An 18074-nucleotide genomic window follows, 5' to 3' on the forward strand; every position below is an offset into this window, starting at 1 on the left:
CACACACACACACTGAGACTCCATCTCACACACACATGCTCTAGGCGGAGCATTTGTTCCTACCACCCTTCATCCAACCTTACCCGTATGATAAAGAATCACCTTAATTTACTTGTATAACATGGACAAATTCCACTTTACTTTAGTATTTAGCAAACTTATCATCTGTACCCTTATAAAAAACAGAGTTGGCGATGATGGTGTGCCTGCCATCTTGTAATATAGACCGTCTGATCTATATCTGATGGATAGAAAGCAAACTATGATAATATTACAAAAGATAGCCGCACCTCTCTCCACATCCTTATCTCCCACACCTCATTGCTGAGCAATTAAAAAAGAAAGTCTCCAGAACAATCTAGCATGGTGGCCGCTGCCGCCTGCCGGCGCCGTCCATCCCCATGCCTCCGCCCATTCCGACCACCAGTCACCACCATGCTCCACTCCTCCTCACCTTATCTCTCATCTTTCATTTTTTCGATGACATTCTCGAGATACCAGTTTTCTGATAAAATTCCCGAAATATCGTTAGTTTTTACACATGGGATTACTCCTGCATGGGTAAATCACAACATGTGTTTTGTAAAAAAATGCATATTGATGTTCCGTGCAATGCACGAGCATCTTGCTTGTAATTATATAACGCAAATCACGAGCAGGAAGTGACATTGTTTTACACAACCACGTTAACATGGCCACGTAAATCACTAGCTAAAGTAAATACCATTATACTTATATCCCGATGCAAAATGTTGAGTACATGTCCGAAGTGTAGAGTCGCACACACGGACTCTATCTCTCAGAATCTCACACACACACACACACACACACACACCAGTTACGTGACGCCCACTTAAGCAGACACTTATGTTACAATTTGTGCACCCGCGGGTACACGTGATGGTGCGCATTTATTTAAGCCGAGCGGCGAACCTAAAGTAGCTGCATTCATTCCCCTCCCGCCGCCTCTTCTCTGGTCGCCGTCGCCCGGTAGCCATGGCCCGGCCAAAGGTAACAACATACGCCATACTCCCGCCGGAGCGGCTCTTTAATCTGGAAATTTTAGTGGTCATGCATGCATCTTTTTGTGCTAGCACTCCTATATAAGGGTTGACCGGTCGCTTTCCGCGGACGTGCGTGGGAAGTGGAAGAGGAAGGAGAAGGGAAGCGGGCTGTGGAGTAATGTTTTTTACCACAATTTCTTAGGAAACTGAGTGCAATAATTGAGAAGTTTTGCAAACTACCAGTACTACACATGAAACGGTTCAAAACCTCTACTCCCTTGCCAGCGCGCGCTTCCCGCGTGAAACGGTTAGCGTCGCCCTGGAGCGTCAGTTCTGCATTAATGCCCGGCCAGAGCGGAGGCGGCCTCTCACTGGCGCCGGCTTTGAAGCGGCGCGACGGCCGAGAGAGCGCCGCTTCCCGGTGCACCAACTGCTCCGCGTCGAGGCTGGCCATAGGCCCTGTTTGGATCCATGGGTTAGAGTTAGTTTGAGCTAGTTGGGGCTCAAATAGCCCTAAAGTATCCAAGCATGAGGGTTTAAATTGGAGCAAGTTGCACCGAACCCACCAAAAAAAAACTATCCCACCCAAGAGGTGCTAACTGGAGATAGTTCTCATTGGGACCACTGAAAAATCACTTCTCTCTCTCCATCAAGTGAATTTATTGTCAATCTAAGCCGGTCACCCAACACATCTTTGGCTACAGTTAGTTCAGGGCTAGTCATGAGTTAGTCTAACCTCTAGCTAAGTTAGAGTATCCAAACAGGAGCAGTATAGGACATGCAACTTGCTCAAAGCATACAGTCAAATTCGTATGTGAAAGGATTTTTTATTTATGAAAATGGAACGTGAAAGGAATTTTTTTAGAATGCTCTTGGCATGTCGCTAACATGTGATGAGTTAACTGACCTCAATAGATGGCAAAAACGCCAGCCCGCCACACTTTGAGAGAGACGAGGAGGGAGGAGCGATACGGGCTGCTGGATTACTAGAGATAGGTGTCGCACGAAAGCCAAGAAATATGGTGATAGCGTGGGTTAGCCATGTAATAGTATGATGTAACTACACTGGGCTGCCGTGTTCCGTACTCTTCCAGTTCACTGTGGAGATGATTGGTTGATTTTATATCGCTGAATAATATGAAATATTATGAGTGCAGACGCTCCACCCCGAGGTTCCTTGCTCCTTGGTCGTCGGGAATCTATGTTCTTCCACTCTATTTTTTTACGTGAGCTTTGTTCATCCTTTTGCCACGCGACACATCTAGCATCAAGGTGCGCGTGTCATGCAAGGATCGTTCCATCTATATGAAGAACACGTGGGACTGGAACTACAAGACGGACATGTACCCAGGAGTGGACGTGCGAACCTGTGTAACGTAGCGCCGTAAGTGAAGTAGAAAGGCACAAATAGTATGAACATGCGTGGCATATAGGCATTTGTCTCTTACTACCACTAAATGTTGTACGTGCAATGCCCGGTGATGTTATGGAGTACGTGACTAAGTACTCTACTACTACTATATTAATTGGAGGCACATATTAGGTTTTATATTTGTTTACGTGTATGCCCAGAGACCTTCCAACTAGACGTGTCTTTCTCCCCGGGTCGCACTTTGTATCGTTCATACCACTAGTACAGTAGTACTACTACGTGTGGTCTCCGACCCAGAAGTGGAGACGCTCTACCACGTTGTTCATGTCCCACTCCTTTCGCTGACGTGTGCGACATCCAGCACATGCCGTGTGTTTGGCACTCCTTCGTCGTAAGAGTTGAAACGCTAGCATTCATTAGAAATAAAAAATAAACATAAATCACCAGTGATATCGGAAAGAATACTTCCGCTCGCCGACGTGTGGGATGTCGACCATCCTGGTTCACTTGGCATGCCCGCAGAACTCCAAGGGAGAGGCACCCCGGTCGTCGCGCCGCAGTAATTACTAATGAGCCGTCAAATCACAGGCCCAACCTTACCCACTGTGAAGTTGCTCGGACAAAGGAACCATCATGACTTCGTTGAATTCCGCTTTTGAAAAAAACTACTGTACCAGCAGTACTGCTAGCTACAGTAGTTACTCCAGCAGAGGCCTCCTTTGGTTCATAGGATAGGAATTTTATAGGAATATGAAAATCATAGGAAGTGAGATGACATGCATCTCAATTCCTATAGAGAAAGAGATGCCATTTGATGCATAGGATAGGAATTTTCCATTGAGTCTAGGCTAATGTACTGGTAATTTGCTCTAAAAACTACAGTAGTAACTAGTACTGTTACATGCTCGTAATTAATTAAACAAACGTACGGGTGACACAGACACACACACACTAACTATTAGTACTACTACTTCTCACATGCTGGCCAGACGTCGTCGTTCTCCTTCCCGGCTTTGTCGGCGAGACCCCACCGTGCTTGGATATCCGCCGACCTCTCCGCAGCAGCGCATGCGTCCTCTTCTTTCTTGCGGTGGCGGGCCTCTCTTTTCTTGAGTTTTTTCTGACTTTTCCGCTCCCTCTGTGCGGCTTTGGCCGCCTCTTGCTCTACCGCCCATTCGGCCTTGGCAGCTTCAAATTCCGCCCACATAGGTGTGAGGTCACGAGCGGCGATGAACTCGGCACGGCGGGATGCCACCGCTTGCCTACCATTCTGTGTGCAATCGTGGGCGGCGAGGAACTCGGCGCGGCGGGATGCCATAACTTCCTTACCGGTTAGTGTGCGGCGTGGTGGCATGAACGACGCTTGGTGACAGCTCTGGGGTGGAGTGGCCGGACAACCGTAAAGTGCATTGGTTTTTCAAGAGCTCAAGGACAGAAGACGAAGGAAATTTGGATTCCCCTTCAATCCTGGTCATTTATTACCGAGTAAAATGCATTGGCGGTCATTGAACTTGTCTTGATAGCTCACTTTGATCATTGTATACGAGATATGGTGATTATACGGTCACTGGCTCAGCGTATAGCTCCGTATTTGTCTGGTTGACCAGTCAAACAGTCCGCATGCGCCTCATCAGCTCGTGTTCTTTATCTATCTATCTATGCGGGCCTACCTGTCAGTGGAGAAAGAAATAAAAACCAAAATTATGCATATGTGACATTACTGTTTAGACATTTGCTGGAGGCCTCCGCGAACACCGAGCATGTATTCACCTGGCTCAACACCAACGGTCATACTCGTGACTCGGCGCCTTGCTCATGTATATCGTCCATCACAACGACAATCTATAAAATAGCCTAGCTAGAGAGGGTACTATGGTGCGGAGTACTCCATGTACTATCGTGAGCAACCGATCATAGTGCCACTGCACACGAGTGTGTGTCTGATCGATTCGTCCATTATTCGTAAGTTATGTATGGTTGTGTGGTGTTTAATGGTGGTCGTCGAATGCTAGCTGGCGACAAGAGCGGTTGTATGGACGCCTGGTTGTCAATACGTGCCGCATACGCTTCAAAGGCTCGTCATCCATGAGTTCACATTTTACCACCACGCCAGCGTCTGACCGCCCTGGCCTACCGAAACCCCTTCCATCGCTAGCGCGCGCTTCCCGCCTGAAACGATCACTGTCTCTCCAGAACGTCAATGTCGCATTCACCGGCCTTAACTGCAGGTGCAGTTGGTGTGTCACTGACATGCGGGCCTGATGCCCGTTGGGCCCACATGTCAATGAGACAACGCACCTGCGGTTAAGTCACTGAAGCAGCGTCCGCATTCATGCCCGACGCGACCTCTCACTGGCGCCGACATTGCAGTAGCGCGACGGCCGAGAGAGCGCCACCCGCGCGGCATCCCGGTGCAAGTGACTGCTCCGCATTAATGACACCACGGCTGCCGACGAACCTACTCTAGTGCCAGCCGTCCATCCATCTGCAGCGGCTCATTTCCATTCGCCTGCTATATTAACTTGAGCCCCAGCTCCCAGCCATAGCCAAAGACCCACACTCATTCTCCTCCCGTCCCTTCCTTCTGTTGGCACCACTCCAACCATGGCCTCCGGGCACTCCAAAGCTCTCTTGGTCGTACTGTCGCAGGAGCAGACGAAGGACATCGGTGGCTCCGCTCCGGGCGCGCTCCAAAGCTCTCTTGGACGTACTCTCGCAGGAGCAGACGAAGGAGATCGCCGGCTCCCCCCGGCTGCCCTCCGCCGCCATGACCACGAAGCCGGCGCGCGTGCGCGGGTGCAGCTGGCAGCGAGGAAGAGTAGTACACGGTAGGTCGCCACCGCTCTGGTCCCAGGAAGGCCACCGCTCCTCCACTCAGTCGACGCCATGCTTGGTGGGATAAAAATCGGCGGCCGATTAGCCGCTTGACGGTGACGTGGAGGCAGAAATCTTCATAACCTTGTGCTCCGGAGGAGGAGGTTATCGAGGCGGATAAGGAGGAGGCAAAGGCCATGGCCGGCTTTCTCGGGTTCATGGCCGGACATGGTCGTCGGGTTCATGGCCAGCGATCATTTAGATTAGGTTTACAGTAGGTTTTAGTATGGTTTGTGCGAAATATGTAATGAATTCCGTCCAGTTTATAGGAAAAGTTCTCGAAATGTAATGAATTTCATCTGATCAATTTGAAATTTACTTTGTTTGCACGAATTTTGTCCGGTTAGTTCATATAGTTGTCGAAAGGTATGCGGGCAGCATTGGATGGCATCCATCAGTGTCCTCGGATAGATGCCGGTGTAAATTTGAGGGCCAGCGCTGGAGATGCCCTAACTATCATGCTATAATCGCTAACAGTGCTCCATTATTTCGCAGGGAACATTTATCCCTCAATCAAAATCAGATCCCCGTGTTTCGCACTCCTCCCACATAAGAGTGTAAACTCTTGCTTACATAAAAGTGGAGCAAGTGGACGGCACTGTCGCACGTCATATCACTCAAACTAGCCCGCCTAACGCGCGGGAAAGCACCGCCCTCATCATTTTGTTCTGGATTTCTATCAATCGATTGCACAAAAATGTTACGCTTTGCAAGTTCAAAAGGAAAAGGCGACACACTTACAACTCGTACACGTCGCGTTCACGTCGCACCCCCGACAGTCCGGCTCGCACGCCGCTCACCAGAGGGGACACGCATTGTCTTGCATTTTCACTGACATGTGGGACTGCAATTGAATAAACCGTCGATAGCCGAAATCTAATCCCTCGGCGGCCGTCGGCTGAGAGGAGAGAGACGGGGGAGGGAGAAGAGATCGCCCGCCCGCCATGCACGGACTTCAAGAAATATGTGGTGATAATGTGAGGTGGGCCATGCGGGAGTCCGCACCGCTTCCAAGCCCGCTTCTTACCGCCCTGGCCCACCAGAACCCGTCCCCCACCCCACCACCTCCCTGCGCGCGCTCCCCCCTCAGAGGCTAGCTGCCCGCGTTCATAGCAAGTAGTACCAGTAAAATGTTGGGCTATAAAGGGCATGTACAATGGTTGATTAGATAGTCTTATCATAAGTCTTGCATGTAATTTAGAGATGACAAAAAACATGTGTACAATGGATCATCTCTTAGCCTTATCTTCAATAACTAGTTATTCCTAAAAACATGGTGAAACATATTGTGCTAAGAGATCATCTCTTGTCTTCTCGACAAGCCCGCTTATGTGGAGGAGAGAGAGGCATTGACAAAGTCAAGGAGTGGGGTCTCCAGGAGCCCGTCTCTACACGTGCTCCTAGGTATAAAAAAAACTAATTCTAAAAAAAGAGGCATAAAAACAATTTTGTCTAAAAAGAGAAAGGTAAAAAACATTTGAGAGGAAGTAGATAGAGAGAGAGTAAGAAAAAGTTGTAACCTTATAGTCAACACAATGGTAGTATTACATGAGGAAGGAGGGAGTGGTGCACATGCCAAGTTCACTGGGCTGGCGTGTTTCACACTCCTCCGTCGTAACAGTGGAGACAATAGGTTTCATCAAAAATAAACAATGAATACTCGTTGCTCGTCCACTATATCGGAAAGAATACTTTCATTCGCCGACATGTGGGACGTCGACCATCCTGGTCCACCTGCCATGCACAAAATTATCCTGGTCCACCTGCCATGCACAAAGTTAGTCGGACGAAGGAACCATCATGACTTCGTTGAATTCCGCTTCTTCATGAAAACTTACTCTACTTGTAGTACTGCTACCACACGCGAAGACTGGACGGCACTGTACCACGTCATATCACTAAAACCCACTAGGCCAAACTAGCCCGCCTAGGATTTGGACTCCCTCCATTTCAAAGTTAGTAGTACAAAGTTGACTCATCTATTTTGGAACGGAGGGACGTCTCTGTACTGTTATGATTTTGTGTTGTATGTCTCTGTACTTTTGCTACGATTTTCCTACCCTATGAACCAAATGAGGCCTGAATGTATCTGTGTCGACTATTGTCTGATCGATCGCTAAGCCTACACTTTTAGGAGCTTGGGCTATTGGCCGATCGACGACGAGTCAGTATAAGCGTACCACGAGCTCATCAGCCCCAACATTTCTCTTCGGTGAGTGTTTTGCAAGTACTATAGCTTGCATAGTAGCTAGCCTACTAACACCAAGAATCATCAAATAAGCCCTGCTGATATGATAAACAGTTCAAACTTACATCTAAGCATGCCATATATTACATCAAAAGCTGGTGAGGATACATCTGTTTCCATAACTCGGAGAGGGTTCGCATGATTCACTATCAAACAAAAGTAGCAAGTACCGCCCACACAAGACAGTGCACTAGCCCTAAGATGGTTTGATAACACACATCGTTCTGGTAATTAAACACAAGGCAATGCAAACTACCCTGAAGGATTAGAGCGACCAACTATTTCTTGTCATCGATCTCTTGGGCAATGACCACAGCACGGACAGCGGCATGGGAATCGATCTCTGCGGCGATGTCCACAGGACTGACTGCGACATCAGAATCGATCTCTGCGGCGATGTCCACAGGATGGACAGTGGCATCGGAATCGATCTCCGGGGCGATGCCAACAGGACGGACCACGACATCGAAAACGATCTCTAGCGTTGTCCATAGGACGGGCCGCGACATCGGAATCATCAAGGACGTCCACTGGCACCTGCACAACCCTAACATATTAGCAAGCACATTGCAAATGATCAAAAACCACAACTTTCGGTAATAAGCCATTACTTTTTACCTTGTGCAGCTCACCGGGGGATCCCATCCCTCCGGGGGCCATCTCCTCGTCCTCGATGGGGGCCATCACCTTGCCAGGGGAATACTGCTTCTCAATGGCGACTATCTCCTCAAACTCGGCCTTGAGCCTTGCATAGGTGGCCATCAGAGTTTCTGGGGTAGGCACAGTGGGGACCTTGCTGTCCTTCCAACTTTCTTTGAGGAGTTCGTCCGCCAACGTCGTCAACTCTTTGGCCAGTGCTTGTTTCTTGGAGTTCTTCGTCTCCATGGGTTGGCCCGCCAACATGGTCAACTCGTTGGTCGGTGCTCGCTTCGTGGAGATCGCTGTCTCTAGTGGGTTGTCCGCTGGCAACTCTTTGCCTAGTGCTCTAGGATCCATCAATGAACTAACAAACAAAAAGCAATCGAAAGGAAACCACAATCGCAATGAAAACGGGAAAAGAATAGGCTGTGAGAATCGGTCGGTGCTTCACAAAAAGAAGATTCTTGGAATGAAAATATAGCAGCATCACTGATTCGCCCACCTTTCCTTCGTTGGTACAGAAGAAAAATGGCAGAAGTGAGTAGCCTGGAGTGAGGTTTTCTTCAAGAAAGGGGAGAAAGGGCTTCAACGAGCATTCCAGTGAAATGATGGTTTCTTCGTCCAGCCCAACTTCGAGGCCACTTTACCACTGCTGGTAAGGGTGTGGGTTTTGTGATATGACGGGTCATGACGGCCACACCGGATTGACCAGTGAGTTTCGACTGTAGCACCTCGCTGTGATTTGGTGGATGGCACGCGGGCTCGGATGCTTTGATGTCCCGCATGTAGATAGAGCGGCTAGTCATATAGGAGTGGTTAATATTGTGCACCGCGACCAAGGCGGAGAGAAAAACGAGAGAACTACGTAATTAATGCATGAGTTTAATTAGGGTAGTTTTGTAAAGTACGAGATACATTCCTCCAATCGCAAAATGCCTTGGTTGATGAGATTTGAGCCCTATAAACCGGAAGGCAGATTTGAGATTTGAGATACTTCACGCGGTGTAGTCTAGTCACTTGTTGGAATCTCTAGAAAGACTTATACCGCATGATTCTTTGCTTCTTCTTACTACTACGTACTACTTCGCCGACATGTGGGACAGCCAGCAGCATCCGGGTCGACGTAATACATGTCATGCACCAGATTAGAGTGCGGAACGGAAGGGGGGCATCACCCCGGTCGTACCGCCTGGCCCTGTTTGGATACTCTAACTCATTTAAAGGTTAGAGTTAGATTCTAATCCTGAACTAACCCTAAAGTAACTCTAGCGAAAGAGGTGTTTGGATGACAGGGTTAGATGGAGCGTGGATACCGCGAGGTGCCTTCGTGGGCGGTGCGAGAGGGAGGGAGGGAGAGGACGAGAAGCTTTGAGGAAGTGGGGAGGGATCTGCTGCGGGGAGAGCGAGAGAAAATGTGTTTTTAGTGTCCCAAGAAGAACTATAACCCAAATAAGCACCTCTTGGGTGGGTTAGATGTTTTTGGGTTAGTTGAGTTCAAACTAACCCAAACTAACTCTAACACATGGATCCAAACAGTAACCCAAACTAACCCTCCTGTTTGGATATTTTTGGGTTAGTTGAGTTCAAACTAACCCAAACTAACTCTAACACATGGATCCAAACAGTAACGCGCCGTCAAATCGCATAGCCCGACCTTTCCAGCAGTAAGAAAGTTGAATCCGCTACTCCCTCACCCTCCTCGCCTCTCTGTCAAACCGCCTACGCGACAACTGTCGTGCGTACTGCCCGGGAAAAGCCCCGCCCTCAACTTTTAACTATGCGAAAATAGTTCGAGCTTGTTCGCTCTATATAAATACTAGTATTGTATGTTTATTGACCCGTGGGGTTGTTCAATGAATGGAGGGCCTGGGAGCACAAGTGAACAATACTACTACCAGTAGTAGTAAGTACGAGTCGTACAGGTAGTCACCTTAAATAGAGAGTTTCTTTTCTTTAATGCCACGTACACAAATTGAAACGCTTGTTATGGAGAGAAAAAGATAATCACTCCACTATATATGTACGCAGGGGCCTGAGCGCTTGCTTTACTAGGGTTGCTCTCTTCATTCTCTCATCCTCTCTAGATATAAACAAGGCAGCGGTAGCGACATTTTCTCTCTGCTAACCGCTGGTCACAGATCCGGCCGGATCCCTTCGGCTGGTGTGTGTAGAGGACTAGGTGCATCGTTCACGTGGTCATCGCCGGCGAGGGAGGAAACCCACAGCTGGCGGAGGGGCCCGATCGGCTCGGGAGGTCCTCCGACCCTTCTTCCTCCCTGCCGTATTGTCCGCAGATCCGACCTGCCGCCGCCGACATCCCGAGGACCCTCAGGTATTAGTTCTTCAAAAGCGGCCTTTCTCTACTGCCCCAGCTCCCCACGTGTCTGCATGTGCATCTTTTTCTACTCCCATCAACTCTTCCAAAGCCACCTAAATTTTTAGTATTATTAGAGGTAAAGCTACTTCATGCATTCTAATCTAGGGCTTTGTTCAAACAACGAAGAAAGGGGGGAAAGTTGTAGCATGAATCTAGGACTTGATTCAAAGAGGAAATAATATGGTGAAAGTAGTAGAGACCGGATACCCAACAGGTCTCTTGGTTGAAAAGGGAAATAATGGGAAAACGCAGTACAAACTGGATAAGGAACAGATCTATTATTGGTTGAAAAAAGGATAGAAAGTGGCGACTGGTGGACAAGTCAACAGAGTATGTCCAGGATTAGATTTGTTGCCCTCGCATAGTAAAAGGTCTCCAGGATTAGAATTGTTGCCCACACATAGTAAAAGGTCTCCGGATTAGATTTGCTGCCCTCACATAGTAAAAGGTCTCCAGGATTAGATTTGCTGCCCTCACATAGTAAAAGGTCTCTAGGATTAGATTTGCTGCCCTCACATAGTACAAGGTCTTCAGGATTAGGTTTGATGCCCTCACATAGTAAAAGGTCTCCAGGATTAGATTTGCTGCCCTCACATAGCATGAACAAACTCGGCATCACCACTTTATGCCTCCTTGTAGGTACATTGTGCTGATGCGTCCACTGTCGCATGTCCTTATACCAACCTTTTGTTGTTGTTAATGTAAGGGCGCATGTAAAATGAAGCGATCACACTGTTACCTTAGGGACATGTCTAACCAGTGTTATTGTTAATCTAATGCCTCCAGTGATAAGATGCAATTAAACTGTGTTACAAATGGCACTCCTGCTGTTTTCCCCAGTATGATAAATAAGTTGCTCCTTTACGCTGCTGAGTGTCCTGGTGTCCCCATGGTCCCATGCCCTTAAACCAACTCTTTAGCTGCTGTTGATTTATTGTATCTGGTAAACAAGCAATGCCACCATTAAACTAATCCCATATTTGAGGAATGTCATTGTTGATCGTAATGCTTCTGGTAACATGAAGCATTGCTGATGTTTTAAAATTTCTACTGTCCTTGCGTGATTGCCATGAACATAATTAAGATGCTTCTTTTCATTTCGTATATGTTTCGTATATTCTTATTGACTAGCAACTATTTACTTTCTATCTTTTTGTGTAGATAGGGATATCCATTTCACCTTGTTGCTATTGTGACCTTTTGGTGAACTGCACAAAACACTTTTTTTTGGAATGAGTGTCTTGTGCAGTTCAACTAAAATGTCACGTGGGCAACATCTCTCAATTTTGGTGGAACTGCACAAAATGGTGATTGGAGTTTCCAAAATGTCCGTCAAGTTCTGCTGGTAATCTCGTGCAACATTTTATTAGCCTTTGCAAGATGAGTCATCACTGTCACCACAATGGCACTTTATTTTAGTGGAACTGCACAAAAGGATAAGAAAATTATAGTTGCACCTTACATGAGCCGGACAGCCAACCTTAATGTTTCTCAATTTTAGTGCAACTACTAAAGAAGGACCTGCCAGCTCACGAGAGCAAGTACTTGCTAGCTGAATGATGCAATCTTTGCTTCATTTCAGGTGAACTGCAGAAAAAGGCGCATGAATTGAATCATGGAACTCCAGGCAGGCCTCATCCGAGTGGAGCTGCAGGTTGAGTTCAAGCACTACAAAAAAATACACTTCCGTGATGATACGTGTTTGTCACAGTAGGTCGCGTTTTTTGTCATGCATGTACATCCATGACAAATTTATGATAGAATCAAGATAGTCATACCTGTGCTGTCGTAGAAGTGTTCCATGACATTACCAAAATTATCATCACGGAAGTGTCCACTTCCATGACGATAAATCGCGCGTCACAGAAGTGCTTTCGTCAAGGGTGACCCACACGTGGCATCCACCATAACGGAACGCCGTTAAGCTATAGGGTCTGGTTTTGGATCCGATAACCCGTTAACAGCCCCGACCAATGGGGATTTTCCATGTGTAATATCATCATTGGCTAGAGGAAATGTCGGCTCATTGTTGGGACAGATGTCATCCACTCACTGGACAGAAGGCGCCTATGATACGTCGACACGTGGCACGGCCCAACAGTGGCCCATTCCTGTGAAAAGGCCGGCCCGTTTGACTTGGTCAAAAGCTGGCGGGCCGGCCCATGGAAAGCTTGTTAACGGCCTATTCGCATATAGCCCATTTACAGCCCGCTAACCCAAGGCCCGTTACGCCCTATCCGAATTAGGCCCAGTAGCGTCATTTGGGCCATCCAATATGATTCCAGCCCGTTTTCACTTCTGGCCCATGTATAGCCCATGACGTCTTTCGGCCCATATGAGGCCCTTTGTAACTCTTGGCCCATTAGCGGCCTGTGCTGAAACTGGCCCGTAATGAACAGTGTATTACTTTACACCCATTAACGGCCCGTGGTGAAACTGGCCTGTTATTCCGTTGGGACATTTCCAGCCCAAGTTAACTTTCGACCTTCTGAGGGCCCATTTATTCTTGGGCTCATTTGCAGCATTCGGTTACTTACGGCCCGTTACTGTCATTTTCTGCTTGTGGGCCAAATTCAGCCCGTCGTTACAGTCGGCCCGTTTGTGGACCGTTAGTCTGTTGGGCCATTTTCATAGCATCACCAAATACGGCCTATTAACGGCCCGTTATGGTCATCCCATAAAGCGTACGATTTCCATTAAAGGCCCGTACAAGACCCATAAATGAGTCGGCGGCCCATGGATCCTACGAGACGTAGAAGGCCCATGGATCCTACGAGACGTTGAAGGCCCATGGATCCTACGAGACATACAAGGCCCATGGATCCTATGAGACGTAGAAGGCCCATGGATCCTACGAGACGTAGAAGGCCCATGGATCCTACGAGACGTAGAAGGCCCATGGATCCGACGGCCCGTGAAGGGCCATGGTCGGGCGAGTTGGCCCCCGTTTGAACGATATAGCATATTCAAAGAATTATCCTACTCAATACTATCACCTCTAAAAAGCATACACTATACAACAAAGAGATCAAGGCATAGAAAGGTAGAATAATCCTACACTATACAATAAAGAAATTATAGCCGATTATACCCACTGGGCATTATGGTTCGGCACAGGTGATAATAAAGCATACACAAACAGCAAATTACATACACTGGGCAAATACAGCCCATACATCATGGACGCGCACCAACTTAACTCCATTTGAACTATAATCTCTTCAGAAAATAGGATTGGCCGGATTCAGATAGCACAAATTTCAGTCTGCAAAATCTCCAATTCCTTTATGGTTACCTCAGTGTCTTGTTTCATTTTTTTGACTTCTGCATCTAATACCTACATGTCCAGTCTCAACTTGTTGATTATACGTTGACAATCATGTACACGTTGTCTTGCCACCTCTAGTTGATGCTCGAGAACATCAGCACATTCCAATTCCAATCCATAATCATTCGGTAACGGCCATGCGGCACTGCTGGCAGATCTTTGTGTTGATGTCACTTCATCCTGAAATGTTTCTGTAAGTACACATGACTAGGGCAAAAATATAGTTACAACAGTGAAGCGAACAAGACACTATTTTGTACTACATGGCAAAACAGGACTAACAATAATGTTACACGTCACTTTCAAAAAAAATGTTACACGTCATGAAGCATAAGCAGGTGATATTTTAAAAATTATAGAAAAGATAGTCTGTGCAGCCTGCATACAGAAATCCCTCTTAGCTAGAGGAGCATGATGTGGGGGCCCAATCGAAAACACAAACAAGTTACAAATTTAGAGAACACGTTGCGTATAAGTAAGCAAGCAGTTGGCCATTCTGTGCCTCAATTAAAGTCTTAGGGAGCATAATGAACAGCAGAGGGTTTCATACAAACATACTACAGCAGGCAAAACTATGCAATCATTAGCGTAGTATAAACTAGATTGTGAGCCTCATGCAATAATAGTTGGTTAATAGACTTCAAAGCTTCAGGCACACTTCGGCAGAGTAATTAAATGGTAAGGCCTTTAATTATGTCAACTAATAGTGAGACAAGTACCAAACATCAGGCATGATTATTTGGGCATCTCATTAACTAAGGACAAATAAAGCAATTGAAAAGAGAAAATTAACTATGCCTGAAACAAACAAGGAATTGAACTGTTGAGTTGCATACTGTGACTTACCTTAGCAGGTTGAAGAGGCTCAGCGCAGCTCCTACTTCTCTTGCAAGGCTCCTTCCTAACATCTTGTACATGGAAATCCTCAATCTTATCTTCATTGCACCCCCTCTGCAAGGTGACACAAACTAGTTGCTCGTCTCGTTGGAAGATAAATATGCATACTTTCCAGTCTGTGAACACAAAAGGATGAGATTATAAAAAAACAACACCACATAATGAAACATGCCGCATCTCTTGCACTTGCACACAATGAAATGAGCATTTACTATGTCTGCACTATGTAAAAACTAGGCATACCTTTAAACTGGATCTCCATGTATTCTTGGAGAGCCTACTGTAGTGTACAGCCAAATCTTTATGTCACCTATGAGTTAGACAAGGCCCCACTACAGCAGCCCTTAGTGTTTAAATCGTTGACAAGCTCTGTTAGAGTGTTAGGTCAAGAACAGCAAGTAAGCAAAGCAAACACTCCTAGTATGGCTGGCTGATGCAAACAAGCAATTGAACAGATGTGTGAGCAAATATTACATATCAAGAAAAGAAGCAAAGAAGGAGGCTTAAAGACCATCACTTGACTGACCAGATTTAAGGGGCATTTAAACATCATGTGCAACGTATGAACTAACATAAACATTGCATATTCCAGATTCTACAATGGAATGCACATGTATTAGGTTATGCCATGTATGATGATGCCTAAATGTACAGATAGCAGCCAGGAGTGATTCATCATTGCACGCACAATTGAATTGCAGGTTAAGGGCCAGTTCGATTCCGCCTTTTCAGGGCATATTGTCAAAATAAGCCATAAAAGATGTAAAGAAGTCATTTTTGAGTTATGGGCTTGGGATTAACTAATTTCGCTTTAGAGGGGGGTGTTTCGGGTAGAACCTCACTAAAAATTGAAGGGAAGGGGAATAGTGAAATGACTCTGTTGTCTGCCTATATTACACTCAAAATGCAACTGCTGATGCCCGTGTAACACCTGACCCTCAAGTAAAAACAAACACGCAAGCATTCATTGCCCTGCCCACTTGCATCTCCTCTCCCCTTTCCCTCTACCTCGATCCCCTGCCTGCAACACTAGGGTTCCTCCAGCGAGCCGTCGCCACTGGTCCCATCTGGCCTGGTCCTCGACGATGCTATGTCCAGCTAGGCTACATGGCCGGCGGGTAGGGGCGAATCTCCCTGGCTGCTCCTCCCTCTGGTGCCGCCCCTCATTCTCATGGTATCCAGCAGCTGCTCCACTGTGGTTCGTCCAACGCACTACTCCGGCAGGCGCTGCACAACTACGGCTGATGCCACACTGTGGCAGAAGGCACCTTATTCCCCCTCCCCTCCTCCGAGGCCATGGCCTTGAGGTGTTGTTGAAGGATGAGCTCATCCAACAAGGTGAGGATCTCCTCTGATTTTGTTGCCAAATTTTCATTCTGATCCACTATACGATGAATTGCTATGAGCTGCTTCTGCTGCTGCTATATGATGCATTGCTATGAGCTGCTCCTGCTGCTGCTATATGATGAATTGCTATGAGCTGCTGCTGATGTATGATGAGTTGCTATGAGCTGCTGCTGCTATATGATGAATTGCTATGAGCTGCTGCTGCTGCTATATGATGAGTTGCTACAAGCTGCTCCTGCTGCTGCTATATGATGAATTGCTATGAGCTGCTCCTGCTGCTGCTATATGATGAATTGCTATGAGCTGCTCCTGCTGCTGCTATATGATGAATTGCTATGAGCTGCTGCTGGTATATGATGAATTGCAGACTGCTGTTGTTGTATGATGAGTTGCTTTGAGCTGCTGCTGCTATATGATGCTTTCAGGTGGTGCTGCTATACGATAATAACCAGCCACTTGGACCATAGAATTTCAATAAATAATTGTTCTTCATTTAAATGTGGGTCATGCATTCTTCGTTTAAATTAGGCAATGGGATCTCTATGGAAAACATTGACCAAAGTAGATTGTGCCAAGTAGATGGTATCTTTGTATTTGCATTTTGAGCAAATAGTGATGGTCTGTTTTCCTATCATATTAATTACTGCACTGGGTTCAATTTGTGATGTTTGCAAGTCAAAATTTCCATATGGGCAGCAAAATGAAAAAAATATAATGCAATCTAGACTTTCCACTGATCATACCAAAGATAAGCTGAAAACGCAATGAAAAGAACTGGTTGGCTTATTACATGGAGCTTATATTCACGGGTGCTTATTTTCTTAGGATAACTCGTAATAACTGTCCCTAAGAAACTTGGCTAATAGAACTGGCATACAAATAACATGTCATGATGATTGCAATGGAGGAGTGACGTACCATAGCACGCTGTATAGGCTCACCGCTGCCTCTCCTTTTTTGCGATGTTCCATGAAATTGCCACATACATCTTGTACTTTTTCATTGTGTAACCCTATCTGCAAGTTGACACGGCTAATTTCAGACATCTCTACATGATACTACATTGCATATCCCTTGCGCATATTTAAACCACCAATTAACGATTGTGTGCGTACCATAAACTAGCCATGACTCTGTATGCTGGACTAGCAGGCACTCTAAGGGAGCCTAATGTAGTGCACTGGAATTCCTACATGCCACCTATGATTTTGTGTAAGGTACTGCCCCTGTTCCTAAATATATGTCTTTGTAGAGATTCTAGTATGGACCACATACAGATGTATATAGATGCATTTTCGAGTGTAGATTCACTCATTTTGCTCCGTATGTAGCCTATAGTGGAATCTCTAGAAAGACTTATATTTAGGAACGGAGGTACGAGGTAGTATCATGTATGACATCTACATATCTAATTTAGCAGCCAGTAGTAGAAATCATTGTCTGCACAAAGGGATTACTGGTCGAAAATCCTAGCAAAGCACGCTGGCAGGCACAGAACAATACAAGAGAGAGAGACACACTTACAAGATCATAGCAATGCCTCAGTCCAGGATCATGGTTGGCCAAGCTGTTAGATCAAGAAGAAACATCGTCCTTGTAGTTTTTGCCAGCTGCATAACAGGTAACAGCGACCGGTTAGTATATTTGAAGTACATCGGGCAGGTGATGCTGGACGGGTTTAAAGGTGACAAGTACCTAGGCCGTGGTGGGTGCTTGTTATCTCTCCAGACGGTGGGAATCAGGTTAGAAACGTCGAGGGTGATGACGCTGCGCTGGCTGTCGGGGTCCGGTAAGGAGATCTAGAACCGTCGAGTAGGGTGTTTGTGGAGCGGCTCCGGTAGGGTGGACTATGGTGTGGGCGAAGCGGATCTGTGGCCGTGGACGAGGGCGTAGGTGAATCTGCTCCGGTGGTTGGGTTAAGGATGGTGTCGACGACGCAGATCTGCGGCCGTGGACGGGGCGTTAGAAGCTGCTCCGGTGGTTGGGTT

The sequence above is a fragment of the Triticum aestivum genome, chromosome 2D (assembly GCF_018294505.1).
Source record: "Triticum aestivum cultivar Chinese Spring chromosome 2D, IWGSC CS RefSeq v2.1, whole genome shotgun sequence".
Taxonomy (NCBI): domain Eukaryota; kingdom Viridiplantae; phylum Streptophyta; class Magnoliopsida; order Poales; family Poaceae; genus Triticum; species Triticum aestivum.